Source organism: Neolamprologus multifasciatus, chromosome 10 (genome assembly GCF_963576455.1).
Source record: "Neolamprologus multifasciatus chromosome 10, fNeoMul1.2, whole genome shotgun sequence".
In the NCBI taxonomy this organism is placed as follows: Eukaryota; Metazoa; Chordata; class Actinopteri; order Cichliformes; family Cichlidae; genus Neolamprologus; species Neolamprologus multifasciatus.
This window is the reverse complement of record NC_140448.1, coordinates 32,010,434-32,026,441: the sequence shown is the minus strand read 5'-3', so window position 1 is coordinate 32,026,441 and position 16,008 is coordinate 32,010,434. Positions and strand designations below refer to the sequence as shown.

The 16,008-nt window shown below is 42.9% G+C and overlaps 1 protein-coding gene and 1 long non-coding RNA gene across 7 annotated transcripts in view; one reads left to right on the top strand and one right to left on the bottom strand.

Moving 5' to 3' along the window:
• The window catches only part of LOC146510531 (glutamate receptor 1-like), a 441,677-nt gene that overhangs the window by 405,980 nt on the left and 19,689 nt on the right, over positions 1 to 16,008 (bottom strand). The gene's annotated exons all lie outside the window — the stretch shown is intronic.
• LOC146510532 (uncharacterized) lies at positions 3,343 to 4,974 on the top strand. Its single transcript, XR_014876566.1, has 2 exons — positions 3,343 to 3,692; positions 4,019 to 4,974. It is a non-coding gene; the product is annotated as an uncharacterized LOC146510532 (long non-coding RNA).

The following is a 16,008-nucleotide window of genomic DNA, read 5'->3' as shown; positions in this document are numbered from 1 at the left end:
TGTTAATAAACTGTCTGCTCTGCAAGGATTCCCGGTCTGCGCCTGAGTCCATTAACTAAAACATGACAGTTTTTAGTTAATGTTAAAATAACTGATGAAATGTGTCTGATGTCAAAATGTTCAAAAATGAAAAGCTCAAAGTTTTCATGGTGATTTAATTTCTTTGTTATTCTGGAACAGTGACAATAAATTCAAACAAACTAAGAAAAAGGTTGATATCAGTTAAATTATTGGGAAAAAAAAAAAGGTCCTTATTTAGGTGAATTCACTGAATGTCTTATAATAAAAAACTGAACCAAAACTGACCACAAAGTTAAATCAACAGAACTCTGCTTTCACTTTAAATAAACCTTTATTAATTCATTTTCCCAGGCAACCTTATTCACATGGCCTAACTGCATTTCCTGGAAGCAAAATCTCAAGTTTTTTCCTCAAACCTGCAGGATGGATGCAAAGCACCCAGTAGCTATGACACCCACATTTCTGAGGCTTGACTGAAGAGGAGAAGATTTAGAAGAAGATATAACCCCTAATTTCTAAAATCTCACGATCAGGAGCAATAAAGTTTCTCTTTTATCGGTGTTTACATGAAGGAAGGTTTCAGGTAATAGTTTGAATTCTTTTAGCAAATACTTAAAGTAGACAATGTATAAAATATATATAAAGTCTGACTGAAAAGCATAACTGAATGTCATTAGCGTGAGATATTAATATAACGTCTAATAATTTGGTCTTCAGGGAGTTTGTAAAGCAAAAACAGATCCTTGAGGTTCCCCGAAAGCCTGAACTCACTTGATTCATTTCAACAGTAAAAGATCTCCAGGACAGATTTATATTTTTGATCACAAACAAGTCATGAAGCCTGTTTGTCGTGATGCTGTGATCAACAGAGACGCTCCAATAAAACTAAAACTCACCAGAAACAGTAAAATGTTAAAAATGTCTGTGATATGATTTTTCTCCATCAAATAATGAAGTTGCTCAGCTACTATGTTACAGCCCGATGTCCTCGTCTCTAATAGCAACGGAGGTCAACTGAAACAAATCCAAACACAAGAAGAACAATACTGAAAATTATCGTTGTAATGCAGTACAGCTGTTTTAAACACAAGGAAACCACACGCCCGACTGTGACCTTTGACCTCTCTGAGGTCAGGAAGCAGTTCCTCACACATCAGCGTGTTCAGCTGTTGTTTAATCCAACATGTAGCGTTTGTCAGTGGACAGCGAGATGTTTCCGGCTCCTCTCTCCTCCTTTGTTGTTTCATCTCTGAACACAATCTGAATCTTCCTCTCTATCCTGCCACTCTGGCATCTGATATCACTTCTGTTTGTCCGACATGAAATTAGAGATTAAGATTATTAATTAAAGATAATCCCCTCCCTCCCTGCGGCTAGCCCTCGTGTCTGAAAGACGGCTTTTCGTTTCTGCCATTATTTGCCAAATTGTGTTGTTGAGATAAAACGTCTTTCCAGGCGACACGCGCAGCGCTCTTTTTTTCAGGGCTACACTTTATCCTCATTTCACATTTGAGGCATTCAGCTGAGCGTGTAACTACAAGTGAGTCCTCAAGGGCGAAATGTCACCAGCAACCCGAATCAGCCCTCTCTCTCTTCCTGTTTCTCTCGCTCCTCTCTTTCCACCGGCTTCCTGTCTCCGTGTGTCCGATACGATGCGCTCTTTATATTTTATTTTCTACACCAATAAACAACAAATAACACTAACTACGGGGAGCGGGGCAGTCGTGTTTCTTCCTTCTGTCGTCTCAATCTGTACGCTCCTGATAAGGCGAGTCCTGGCAGCGAGAATCACCATTTAATTTCTCCTCCGTCTCCCTCCCTGCCTCCTTCCTCCTCCTCCTCCCATCTTCATCTGGCCCTCGGGGAGGGCGGTGAGTTAAAATGTGAGCTGGCTCCCATGCTGCTGCTGCTCAGTGATTACAGCCGATATTTAATGTGCAAAGTTAAACTGCTGAGGATTCAGAGCTGTGATATTACAGCTGCTCCGTCTGATGAAGTGTGAAAACTCAAACTTTAAAAGACCTCTGCGTCACCTCAGAACACCTTTGGGATTAACGGACTGCAGTCACGCTCCACGTGTGCGCCAACACTGGCTGAAACAGCAGCGAGATTGTCCTGATTCGTGTTTGAGGTGAGAGACAAACGACTGCAGGTCCATTGTGCGTCAAAACAATGATTTTATGAACACACGCGTGTGGGGAAGATGAGCACCGTCACACAATCAGCATCGATCTCCTCAGAACAATACATCAGCAGTTATATTTATAATATCAGGGTATCAGGAAATATAACGCCCCTTGTGCGTCAAAGCAGATCGATAACATGCATCAGTTCCAGTAACTACAACCTTGGACACATTCAAAAAGAACAGTTCCTTCCTCTGTTCCTCCGCCAGATGCTTCCTGTTATTTCACTTATTTCTGGAAGTAAACTGTCACTTATGCAGGTACAACATGCCGTTACACGCAAAACAAGTCTATATACTGTGTATGTGTGTGCAGGCAAACTATGTGTGTCTTGACCTCAGTGCATGACCTCACTCGACAAACAAAGACATTTTAGAAGTATACTTCCTGACTTATTCTAAGTCATCTGTTACCAGGCAAACTCCACCGCTGTAGGTTGCTGAATACACACAGGCCTGTATTCTGTTTCTAAATTATATGTAGTGCATTGTAAGCATGTATGCAATTCTTCCATAACTCTAGGTCACTTTACTCAATAGATCGGCCGGACGTCGCGCCGCCCGAAGCTTCTGACCATCAATTAACTGACCGAGCTTCAACTCTTTAATAAACACAAAAATGCAATGTGTATAACATAAACTGTAATGTTGTTCTGTTGTATGCATGTATGTTGTATAAGAGCTGAGAGAGCAGTGTGCTGTAAATACTGTAGACCTGTGTGCAATGACAAAGGGGACAAAGTTACAGCTAGCTAGCTAACTATGGAGGCAGTTAGCTAGCTAGCTAGCTGTAACTAGCTAGCTAACTATGGAGGCAGTTAGCTAGCTAGCTAGCTAACTGCCTCCATGCTAGCTTTTATGGTAGAAAGCAGAGAGCAGCAGAAATGTAGTAATCAGTACAAACACCAGCAGAATGCACCAGTGCTTGAAACTAAGTCTGATACCACGATAATAAATAAATAAGACATAAACAAAAGTACATAATTTACCTAAACATAAAGTACTTTATTAAAAATAGTCATTGACATGGTGGAGGCAGACAGCTTATTTAAATGCACTGTTACTATGAGCTATAACATTACTCATGCTTATCCATACCATACAAACACTTAGTTGATTTCACAGCAATGTTATCTTTCCTATAAAAACCTTCCATAGCCAACTCTTATGATAAACTGATATGATAACAGACAGACAGACAGCTCAGGGTTTTTGCTGATGCCTGTTTGGCTGAACAGTCTCCATAATATAAATCTGAGTCTCCGAGTAATATCAGCGAACATTAGTTTACCTAATTCTGGTGAGGAGTCGGTTTGGTGGTTCGAGATCTAACAAGTGAAGAGTCTTCTGACGTGATCGAGTACTTTGAGAAGCTTATGAATTAAAATGAGAGAAGGATGGGTGGGTGGAGAATCAGGGGTGAGAGCACTTAATGAAGAGGGTGAGGAGTGGGATGCTGGCTGGTCCACATGACATACCTGTGAAGGTATGTCATGTGAAGGTAAGGCCAAAACAGAGAGAATGAGGAGGAGCTTCTTCCCCCAGGCTATTCGGGCCCTGAACCAGGTGTAGGACTGGACTCTCCCACACACATCACCACACGCACCACCACACACTTCCTATAATTTATAATCTTGATAATCTCTTTCTGCTATTTGCACATTTTTTTTACTGTAAATTCCTAAGTTAATTTGTAAATTTTGTAGTAACCTGTAAATTGTAAATACTGTAAAACTTTTTTCTGTCATTTAATTTCACCCCCATGTCATACTGTGTATGGTTGTGTGTGTGTGTGACAAATAAAATTTGAAGGTATGCGGGCATCTATGAGAGAGGGCAGTGGGCTTTTTTACCTGATCGGTTAACACAAGTGTTGGCAGAGAGGTATAAAGAAGGTCAAGAATGTCTCATTGTGAATGAGAAGGACAGAGTTAAAGGGGAGGTCGTTTAGGTAGATGAGGTTAAATATCGGCGGTCGGCCATCCAAAGCTACAGACACTGCATGACAAAGGTGAGGAGGGAGGAATCAAAAATCAGGAGTCATCTCTGATGGAAGGATAAAAATATCAGATATATAACAATGTCTGATTTCTAGACGAAATCTTCTGTGATTGTTCATTTATAGACATTTGCCCTCGTCCTTCTATGTATTTATTTTTAACACATTAATTTATTTTTACCTCGACTTCATTGTTTGCTTATCTCTGCCTTGACATGCAGCTGTAAACTGTTTGGGATCCGAGCCGATCATAAAGTAAAATAAGACCCCTGGAATAGTCACTCTTCCTTAAATGTAACAGACTAGCTCAGCAATAGAGACGCTTCATATTTCCCCTTGAAATCAAACAGCGTTTTATATGTTTGCTGCAGTAAAATTCAGTTTGACACTTGTTAATTTCACAATCCTGCAGGTGAGCGGTGTCGCGAAGCAATTTAACGGCCCGAAAAATTACCTTAGCCAAAATAAAAGAAACTTCATTTTCTGTGCTCGAGTACTTTCCTCCACTTCATTTCTTCTCTGCTGACGGATGGATTTTCTGCCGCTCAGCCCCGAACCATTACTTCAGCCTATGAAAAAATAAAATAAGCTCCATATTTCTTCATTAAACGTCGCAGATTTCCAAGGTGCGGTGGGGTGCGAGTTCAGGGAGCCATCAGCGGAGTCTGAGCCTGTGTTAACACGGGGTCACACTCAGGTTAAAGCTCCATTCACAACCCTGTTACATGCTCTGCTACACTGGGATGCTCGCTCTAACCCCCACCCCTCTCTGCCTGTCCTGACTCCATTCATTTCTCTTCTATTCAGTCCACCTCCTTTCAATTCAGCCCAATTTGCTGGCGTGAATGAGACGTGGTGACGTATTGGCAAAGACTGCATTTGTGTTCCTTTGAAACACGACGTTTTTATTATTGCCGCAACATCTTTATTAAGATCCAGGCTTCTCTCCATCATCCGCTCTCCTCTGTAAAAGGTCGCGACCTCAGTCCCACATATTTTGCTCTGTTCTCAACCTCGAGAGTCAACTCATTAAAGCTTATCTGCTGTCTTGTTGAGAGTGAGATGAGTCAGTGTGTCAGTTGAAGGCCAAAGCCAGAAGGCAGTTAGTGTAGCTTAGCAAAAAACAGGAAACAGTGGGGACAACTTATCCGGCTTTGGAGAAAGATAACAAAATCCTCTGAATCTTTCCAGCAAGCATGTCTTGAAGCAAGCAAGCAATTTATTTATAGAGCACTTTCAAAACAACTCTCAGCTGAAAGTAAAGTGCTGTACACATGACATAACAAATGACAATAGTGAAATAGTATATGTAAAAAAAGTAAAATAAATAAAAATAAATGCAAATTTAATTAGACTAAAAACATAAAAAGTCCGGGTCAGACTGTGTCATAAGCCAGGGAGCAAAAGTGAGTTTTAAAGGTGGACAATGATGGAGCCTCTCTTATGAGCTGAGGCAAATTGTTCCTGAGATTTGGAGCAACAATAGAGAAGGCCCTGCTCCCTCTGAGCTTCCTCTTAAACCTGGGCACCTCCAGGAGCAGCTCGTCAGCTGACCTGAGAGACCTGGGAGGGGAATAAGCACGAAGAAGCTCCGAGAGATAAGGTGGACCATTTAAACATTTAAAAACAAACATTAAAATTTTAAAATGACCAGGCAGCCAACTGAGTGAAGCCAGGATAGGAGTTATATGCTCTCTCTTACGGGTTCTGGTTAGAAGTCGTGCAACAGCATTTTGGACCAGCTGCAGACGAGAGAGACACTGACAAACTCCAAAATACAGACATTACAGTAATCCAAACGAGATGAAATAAAAGCATGGATTACTGTTTCAAAATGCGGCCCAGATAAAACAGCTATTAGCTTTGCCAATCGCCTTAAAAAACTGGACTTGACAGCAGCCCTAATTTGAGTGTTCAATTTAAAATCACTATCCATCTAAAAACCCAAGTTACTGACAGCTAGGGATGGGTACCGGTATCGGTTCTGACATAAACTGTAGTATCATCCCCCTAAATCAGGGGTCCCCAATCCCAGTCCATGAGGGCCAGTGTCCCTGCAGGTTTTAGATGTGTCCTTGATCCATCACAGGTGATTTAAATGGATAAATAACCATCTTGAAGTTCTCCAGAGGCCTGGTAATGAACTAATCATGTGATTCAGGTGTGCTGACCCACGGTGAGATCTAAAACCTGCAGGGACACCGGCCCTCATGGACTGGGATTGGGGACCCCTGATTTAGGGGGATGATAAATAACAGCAAAGAGCACTGAGTTAGAGCAAATAACTTCAAAACACATCAGCTCAAAGCTGGAAGATAAAGGCTGTAAAAAGCGTTGTTTACATTTAAAATCCTTTTTAAAAACAACCGCCGTGCCTCCTCCTCTTCCTGATGTCCTCGATGTGTTACAATAAGAACAGTCTGCTGGTAAAAGTTCGGAAAAGATACTGGACTCAGTGTTCAGCCAAGTCTCAGTGACACACATGAAGTCCAGACTCCAGAAGGTGAATAACTCCTCCAGAACAAAAGATTTGTTTATCAGCGATCTGGCATTTACCAATCCAACCCTGACAGAAGCTGGGGTGGAGGTATGGGCCTCAGCAGCGTAGGGAACGAAGCACAAGGTTCGTCTGGCGCACCTTCAGCCGAGGAGGACAGGGGTTGCGAAAAAGCGGAGTATCATCCCAGTTGCTCACGGGGATGAGGCAGGCTTCCACAGGGTCCAAGAACCGTCGATGCACAAAAACTCCAGAAAATAATCGATGTACTCCTCGGGCAGCAGTGGGACGATGCGCCAAGGAGAGCTTGAGGTTAACCAGCCAACCACTGCGCCTACCCTGGCGCCTTCGCCGGGCAGGTAGCAAAACAGCACGGCATAAGCAAGTTGGTGGTTGTGACAGCAGCGGACAACAGGAATTCTGTTTTCCATTAGCAAACGGTATTTGGACCAGAGCTTCGGAGATGGAGAAGCGATTGGCGATCGTACACCAGTAAAAACCCGACTTCCCGAGTGACACACAGCAGGAACAATATAAAAACAAACAAAACTGACAGCGACAGACTGGACTGTTTATCCCAGAAAATACTCACAGGCATAAAGCAGGGAGCTTTAAGTAACTGACACGTGGCGTCTATCTCGGTAACTGCTTCACCTCTGCTAACTGGTGTCCTTGAACTGGACATCTGGATAGTATCTGTGGTGACGGTGCTTTTTTGGATATTACACAGTGAAACTCTCCAACTCAGAGTTGGTGACACACGTGCAATTTATGGATTCAGTTAAGTTAGGTGCATCTAACACTAACACCAGGAGCAAGTACGAAGTTCAAAAACCTCCTTTTTGCCATTTCCGTCTGTGTTTATACAAAATATACAAACATATACCAACATTATTCCTCAAAACCATTTCTTAATTATTCTCAAACATTACATTCAGGGTTAGTGTGTCACATGTTGTGGAACAGTTTGTGGCTGCAGCTTCATTGAGAAAATGCAGTTGAATGTAAGCTGAATAAAGTCGTATTTAACCAGTTTTGTTTACATAAATACAAACAGCAGCAGGTGAATAAGAAGGCAACAAGGCTGATGAGGCACAAACATCACAACACAGACAGTGAGCTGTCACCCATCATGTTTCAACATGCTCTGGTCTCAAAAGCAGAAGGTGTTTGACGATGTATACGTGAACATACTCAGTGTTAGATTCTCTAGAAACACAGTGATTAAAACAAAAAACCACTAGCATGCATTAGAATAACCGAGAGGAAAATTACGGAGCCCCGCAGGGGACATGGGAGAAAAAAAAAAATTAAGACGGACTTTTGCGAGATCTCGCAAAAGAAACTCGGGATCTCGCAAAACTTTTGCGAGATCTCGCAAAAGTTTTAGCCACATTCTTCCCGTTAGCTCGAAGCTAACGGGAGGTCTCAACTTCCCGTTAGCTTCGAGCTAGTTTGTTTTGCGAGATCCCGCAAAACTTTTGCGAGATCCCGAGTTTCTTTTGCGAGATCTCGCAAAAGTCCGTCTTAATTTTTTTTTCTCCCATGTCCCCTGCGGGGCTTCGTAGAAAATAAATGCATAGAGTGTAGGTGTATGGTCTGCAGGAGAGTCAAATAAAAACTGACGGATAATATCCAAAGCATGAAAAACATGCAAATGAAAATAATATGATGAAAAAACATGAGGATGTAAAGAAATTGAGTTTCAAACTGGGGAGACCGGATCCTCTGAGGGTTCAGGCCTACAGTAAACGCAGTCTGACAGATGTGAGCCACGTCGAGAGCGAGACACACAGGTTTTGTCACCGGCTGTCTGATGACCGAGACAGGAAGCTGGCTCTGCATTATTTGTATGCGTCAATCTCCATAAAGGACATGACTGACACGAAGAGCAGAACATATCAACTACTTTTGTTTACTGCTGATGTAACATGTGGCATTATATTCTTATTATTTGATAATTTGGTGGTTCAATCAAGTGGTTGGCAAACCAAACAGTCAAAAGTCTTTCTCTGTGGTGACATTTTCTGGTTTGTGTTGGTAAGAAGATTATATTTTTAGTTTATCTGTTTTTCTAAGAAACAGGTACTGCTTATTGTGAAATAATATCTTTTGTTAGGAAGACTTGTTTTCTGTAAAATTAATTAATTAATTAGAACTTAATTAGCATTTTTTCTCTTGAGGTCTTTGAATGATTCAGATGGTTTGGAGCTGGTTGTTTGTTAAGGTTGTGTTGGTTCGATAGAGTGACTGACGAGACGTGGGGTAGGTGGATTTGGTTGCACGGGGTGACAAAGGTGGATGTTTGGTTGGTTGTGTCAGCTTGTTGATTGTGTTCATTAGTATCTGCAGGTTGTTTGGATTTGTTGTCAGTTGTGTGTAATGGTTTGAGGTTGGTGGAGATAAGTGCTCGAGGTAGAGTGGATAGTGGGTTTGGTTTGATTGGGTTAGTGTGGTGGGATGGTTGGTCGCACTGGGGGGGAAAGTGTGGTTGGCTGATCGGCTGGTTATTTATGTTTGTTGTCAGTTGTGTGGGTTAGCTGGGATCAGTGAGTGAGCTGGGATTAGGTTTAGCATTAGGTGGATTTGGTAACATTAGGGTGCTTGGCCCTACAGGTTAGGATTGTGGGCTTGGCTGGTTGGTGGGGCTTGTCATCAGTTGGCAGTGTTGGGAAGGTTACTTGTGTTCCACTACAGATTACAGATTACAGATTACATGCCCCAAAATGTATTCTGTAACGTATTCTGTTACGTTACTCAATGAGAGTAACGTATTCTGAATACTTTGGATTACTTAATATATTATCATGCTGTTTACAACTACATGAATGTACTATTGCTGTGATTTATTACTGTTACTGAAGGTCCGCGGCTCCGAACCGTAGTAAAGGGACCTCTGGCTAATACGGTGGGTTCGTGTCGGGCTCGTAGCCGAAAACTAGCTTTACTTTGTTGTCTGGGTCAACTTTGCTAGCAGAGACAGAGAGAGGCGTTGAAAGGCTGCTCCAACAGAACTTATTGTTTCAGAGGAAAACACGAACACGGTGTACAGTCGAGTCTTAATAGTTTACTTACAACTGGGCTCGTCAGGCTCTCTTCTTGGCTGCAGTGGTTATTATTATATTTACATGCTTCCAGCTCCCGTTTCTGCTCGATGACAGCTCGTACTTTTCCTTTTTCTCCCTCCCTCGCTCACAGACACATAACGTGTATGGCAGTCCATTCTCCCTGCAGCACGGACTACACTGCCCATGATGCTACATTCTTTAGAGCTATACCTGTAGCATTCTGCCTGTTAGCTTAGCACAACAACAACAACAGGCGCTCTCTCACCCAGGAAACACAGAGAGAGAGAGCGTCACCCTGTAACCATGGCAACCGTAACGCTGCCGCCTGGAACAACAGAACGTAGCTGTCAAACAAAACCCAAACAGTCCTGACCCGCCACAATATGAAACAGGGAAGTACCGCCGTGTAATCCATTTATTTCAACAAAGTAACTGTATTCTAAATACCACCTTTTTAAACGGTAACTGTAACGGAATACAGTTACTCATATTTTGTATTTTAAATACGTAACGGCGGTACATGTATTCCGTTACTCCCCAACACTGTCAGAATAATATTGAAATTATTTAATTTAACTTCTCAAGTTCGATGTTACACCACAGAGATCTCTTCTTAGAGATCTCATCTTTCTTCTTTTGTCTTTGAAGTTAAGGATGACAGAGCTTAGTAACTTTGTTGCCAACTGTAGGGAATTTATTGTGAGATTACATGGAAATACATCTCTGATATCACTGATTATCAATATCCTTTGGAACCTATTTTCCATTTACAGTAACTGCAGAGTTGCATTGATGAAGCTCCAACAGCAGAGGCGCAGCTGCAGGTTTTTCATTCATACAGTCTCTGTGTTCACAAATCCCTCGTGGTGCTCGGCTGTTCTCCCACCATCCCCCTGCACAGATGCACCCTACTTTCTGTACTGTACACTGCTGATGTACAGGCAGCTGACATTGAGACTGTTGTGAAGGGGAAATGTCATCAGTGGAAAAGTAATGGGCACAAAAAAAAAAAAAAAAAAGAGACAAATGTCTGACACACAGTTTGTACTGTAAGCTTTTAAAGAGGCCATTTAATTACAGTCTCACATTCACAACAGAACGGACGATTTAGTGCAGAATGAGTTTGCATTCGCATCATATTTTTGTTAGCACTTATCAGCTGTAAATAACAACTACAAATATGCCATTGATTTAATTAATGCAGTGTGGTGTAAAAGCGGACAGATGGATAAGCTAATTAAAAATTCACCATCGACTGCTACAACAATCCCACGTACAGTTTACTGGTGTGTGACGTCTCCCAACAGACAGCAATCAGATGCAGAAACAAATGAAAAGTATTTAAGACTTTCTGCAGATTTCCTGGGTTGTTAACAAAACCATAACCATTGGAAATGTAACCAGAGTTAGCATCTTAGCTACTGCCATGTTGATGTGTTGATGAAGTTACTTTAAATGGTTAGAGAGACATAAACATAAGTAAGAGAGTAACAAACAGGCTTAAACACTCAGCCACAAACATGGTCCAAAGGTCCAGGTCACTCACTCCAGTTAGCTGTGGTGGAACCTATTCAATTTTATTTTATTTGCGCAGTGCCAAATCACTACAACAGTCACCTCAAGGTGCTTAATATTGTGAGATTAAGACCCTACAATAATGCCTAGTACAGTCAGTACTACAGTCAGCTACAGCCACCTGTGTCATCATCCACCTGTCAATCCAAATAGTCAAGTTTAAGCCTTAAAAAACTCAAGTTGATGACTCATAACAAATTCGTAACCTGTACAGTTGAGGGAGGCAATAGCTGTGATCATCTTACATCTGGATATTTTCACTACTGAGTCTCTGAGGACTGATAGTTCATGCACTTATTACTTCCAGGCTGGACGACTGCAATTCATTATTATCAGGAAGTCCTAAAAACTCCCTGAAAAGCCTTCAGCTAATCCAAAATGCTGCAGCAAGAGTCCTGACAGGGACTAGAAAGAGAGCAGATTTCTCCTGTTTTGGCTTCCTGTTAAATCCAGAATTCAAAATCCTGCTCCTCACATACAAGGTCTTAAATAATCAGGCCCCATCTTATCTTAATGACCTTGTAGTACCATATCACCCTATTAGAGCACTTCGCTCCCGCTCTGCAGGCCTACTTGTTGTTCCTAGAGTATTTAAAAGTAGAATGGGAGGGAGAGCCTTCAGTTTTCAGGCCCCTCTTCTGTGGAACCAGCTTCCAGTTTGGATTCAGGAGACAGACACTATCTCTACTTTCAAGATTAGGCTTCAAACTTTCCTTTTTGCTAAAGCATATAGTTAGGGCTGGACCAGGTGACCCTGAATCCTCCCTTAGTTATGCTGCAATAGACGTAGGCTGCCGGGGGATTCCCATGATGCACTGAGTTTTTCCTTTCCAGTCACCTTTCTCACTCACTATGTGTTAACAGACCTCTCTGTGTTGAATCATATCTGTTATTAATCTCTGTCTCTCTTCCACAGCATGTCTTTAGCCTGTTTTCCTTCTCTCACCCCAACCAATCACAGCAGATGGCCCCGCCCCTCCCTGAGCCTGGTTCTGCTGGAGGTTTCTTCCTGTTAAAAGGGAGTTTTTCCTTCCCACTGCCAAAGTGCTGCTCACAGGGGTCATATGATTGTTGGGTTTTTCTCTGTATCTATGAAGCGCCTTGAGGCGACTTTTGTTGTGATTTGGCGCTATATAAATAAAACTGAATTGAATTCACCTTCAAGTGGAGTTACAGGAAATACAGTTTATGGCAGTTACTCCGTATGTTCTTCTGAGATACTTGGTATTCCTGTGAATACCTTTGATATATGCATGGCAGTGCACCACCTGATGGCAGCAGTCTCTGGCACCACATACACTACTAACCTGATCTGGAAGGGATCACTGACAAAAGCAGCCCAAGGCAAGAATCAGATGAAGATGAGCGTGAACTATAGAGGCTTTATCAAACAAGCAATAAGCATCCACAAACAATGGCCCACACCAAGATCACATGATTGTCTCCAGATTAAATGTCTCAAATGTCCCCAACAGGATGAAAGAGCAAAAGAAATGAAAATCTTAAAAGAAATCAATAGATCAAACTTCAAAATTAAGACCCGAGTTGTGATAAACTGGAATTAACCTGACAATGAAGGTGTGTCCTGATTCTGCTCGGTGCTGCAGGTTATTTTTCTAAACCAGACGTGAACAGAGTCTGAATAATGGAGCTGCAGCACCTGAGCTGATCCCCACTGCCCCCTGGATACTCCCGAAAAACCCTTCCTCCATCTATCTGTCTCTCCCTCTTTCTCCTTCCATCCATCTCTTTGTCTCCCTCTTGTTTGCCCTTTTCATTATCTGTCTCCGTCTTATCCTGTGAAGCCACTTGTCTTCATTTCTCTCGCCCTCTCTTACTGCATTTCTGTCTTACTAGTTTAGCTTCCCTTTCTGTCCTCTGGTTTCTTCCACCCATCGCTCCACCCTTTTCTCTTCCACAGAGACTCAAAAAGCTTTGAGATCTGGTTGAGGTTTTTCTCACCAAATGTTTCCACTCTTTGTGTCACGTATTGGCACGCTTGCTATTGTGACTGGCTGTGGTGAGATGATCCCTTTATGTCTAAATTTGGCTGTAAGGTGAACGTTAAAAGGTATCTTTTCACGCTGTTATAAGGACATGAATTCAACCTCGTTACAACCATGAGCGCACATTTACCCACTGAGCAATTTTCTGTTGGGTAGAGGTCTAACAGATGACTTCATGATACATCTCAATGAAAGTTAAAATTGGGTTACATTTGATTCAGAGCTGTTAGTTTTGCCCGTTTATTTCATTGTTTATTTGTAGAACTAGAACCTGGAATTTGATTTTATGAGTTTGTTTCATGTGTTTCAAATGTAAAAACATATTTATGTCACATATAATTCCCCCCAGGGTTTAATGCCTTGAGCTACATAACCACCAATCAAAGGTTGGTGGTCCAATCCCTGGTTGCTCCAGTCTGCATACCAAAGTACCCTTGAATGCTACATAGAAAGTGTAGAAAAAAGTGCTTGTATAAATGAATGAATAAATGGGTGAATAAAGCATGTAAATGGTAAATGGCCTGTATTTGTAAAGCGCTTTTCTAGTCCCTAAGGTCCCCAAAGCGCTTCACACAACCACACATTCACACACTGGTGATGGCAGCTACATTGTAGCCACAGCCACCCTGGGACGCACTGACAGAGGCGAGGCTGCCGGACACTGGCGCCAACGGGCCCTCTGACCACCACCAGTAGGCAACGGGTGAAGTGTCTTGCCCAAGGACACAACGACCGAGACTGTCCAAGCCGGGGCTCGAACCGGCAACCTTCCGATTACAAGACAAACGCCCAAGTCTTGAGCCACGATCGCCGTTATAAAGCAGACCTTCCCAAAGTGTGGGGCCCGCCCAGTGGGGGGCGGGGGGGGGGGGGGGGAGTGCAGAGCCATTGCAGGGGGGGCGCCCACAGGAATAGGAAAGAAAAAAAACAATACTTGGACACTGCTAGCAAGAGACGCCCACACAAACGCAAAGCAGGAGATGAAGCATCGCTGAATATGTTTCCAAACCAACTTCATTCTAAGCCAAAGACTAGAAAATATGGTGAAGCAAATCTGCCCTTTGGCTTCACCTGTGCCGAGGTAGGTCTCCCTGCAGAATTGGTTTTCGAACTTTAAAAACCTTTAAAAATTGGTTTTTAAATGGACTCACTGTTTAGTCCATTTACCATTTGTGCAGTGATGGGAATCAGAACTGCTAAATTCTGATCAAACCCATTCCTACATTTGTGCGTCACAGTGCTGCTCCGACATGCTGCGATGACACCGTGGTGACTCTGTCGTCTCGTAGGCTCCGAAGTCTTTTCTCTATGTAACCAAATCTCAACTTTGATTGGATGTCTTAGAAAACAGTCTTTTTAAAGTCTTTCCAATCAGTTCTTGATTATACAGGAACAGCCACAACGTTACGCAGCAACCATCATCACTGTTCTTTTTACACAGCCAGAGAAATGTCAGCTTTTAACTATTTAATTTAAGGCTGTAACAATCGGTCCATTAATCATGTGAGAGCAAAACCAGTAGGCCACAAATCAGCGGGTGATGTCACAGCACTCACACAGACCTGCAGGGAGTGATTTCATCGTCAACTGGGGCTGAGCGATTCATCCGATGTTTTTATTTAATTACAAATTTGGTTTCCAGCTGTTACTGACACAATGCAGCCTCGATAAAGAGTTTTGCATTAATAGTCTCGTTTTGTCCTGTGATATAAATCAAGCGCATCATCTTTTTCCTTCCACTGATCTCACTCATTGTTTAGTCCAGCTTGAGCCGAGACGATGGAAAGGGAACGTTTGGTCAAAAACTGAACCTGTGGAAGAATCATTAATGGGTGGCTGCAGCTGCCCTCGTCTCTGGATTGCCGCAAGTCTCTCACCTGATCCGCCTTCACTGACATGTGACAGAGGTGTGAGCTGATTGTGGCTTCATCCCTCCATCGCTCTCCCTGTGGCTTCTGTCCACTGCCACCTGGGCCTCCCACTCCCTCACATGAACCCACAAACATCCCACAGTGGAACCAGACGACGGTAGGGAGCAACCCACAAGCTCCAACTCTTTCAGGAAATCCTCACTTGTTAACGCTCGTGTTAAATAATGAAGCTCATATTCATGGTTATGATTTCTGCAGTCAGTGTTTCACTCAGCTCAGGACTAAAGCTGAGAAAATGTCCACAGCTGAACCTGAATTTTAAATCATAATTCCACACGAGAAACTGTCCTCTGTGCTTTTTGTACCAGCCTCGGTCTCCCCGCTTTCCTCACTCTCTCGCTTCTTTTCTCTCTTGCTGTTAACCCCTCCCCTCCCGCTCTCTCCCCGGTCTGTTCTTGTGTGAAATGTAAAACAGACTGAGCTCGGCCTCCTGCGAGACAGACTCTCGAGTCGGCGCCGAGCAGCATGGCTGCGTCTTTCCAGCGCTGTGAGGCAGAAAAACAAACATCTCTGTGAGCGCCGAGACTCCGACACAAGCTGCTCACTCTCACTTTTATCAGGAATTAGTCTCGTGATGACAGCTCGAGTGACCGACAGCCGCTTCGCTCGACGACGTGGCCTGAGGAAAGAAAAAGAAATCGTAGAAAAAACGAAAATGAAAAGTCGACTGCACGAGGGTGGAACGGACAGCTGGCTTACCTCAGGATAAAAACAGCCGCCCGGTTC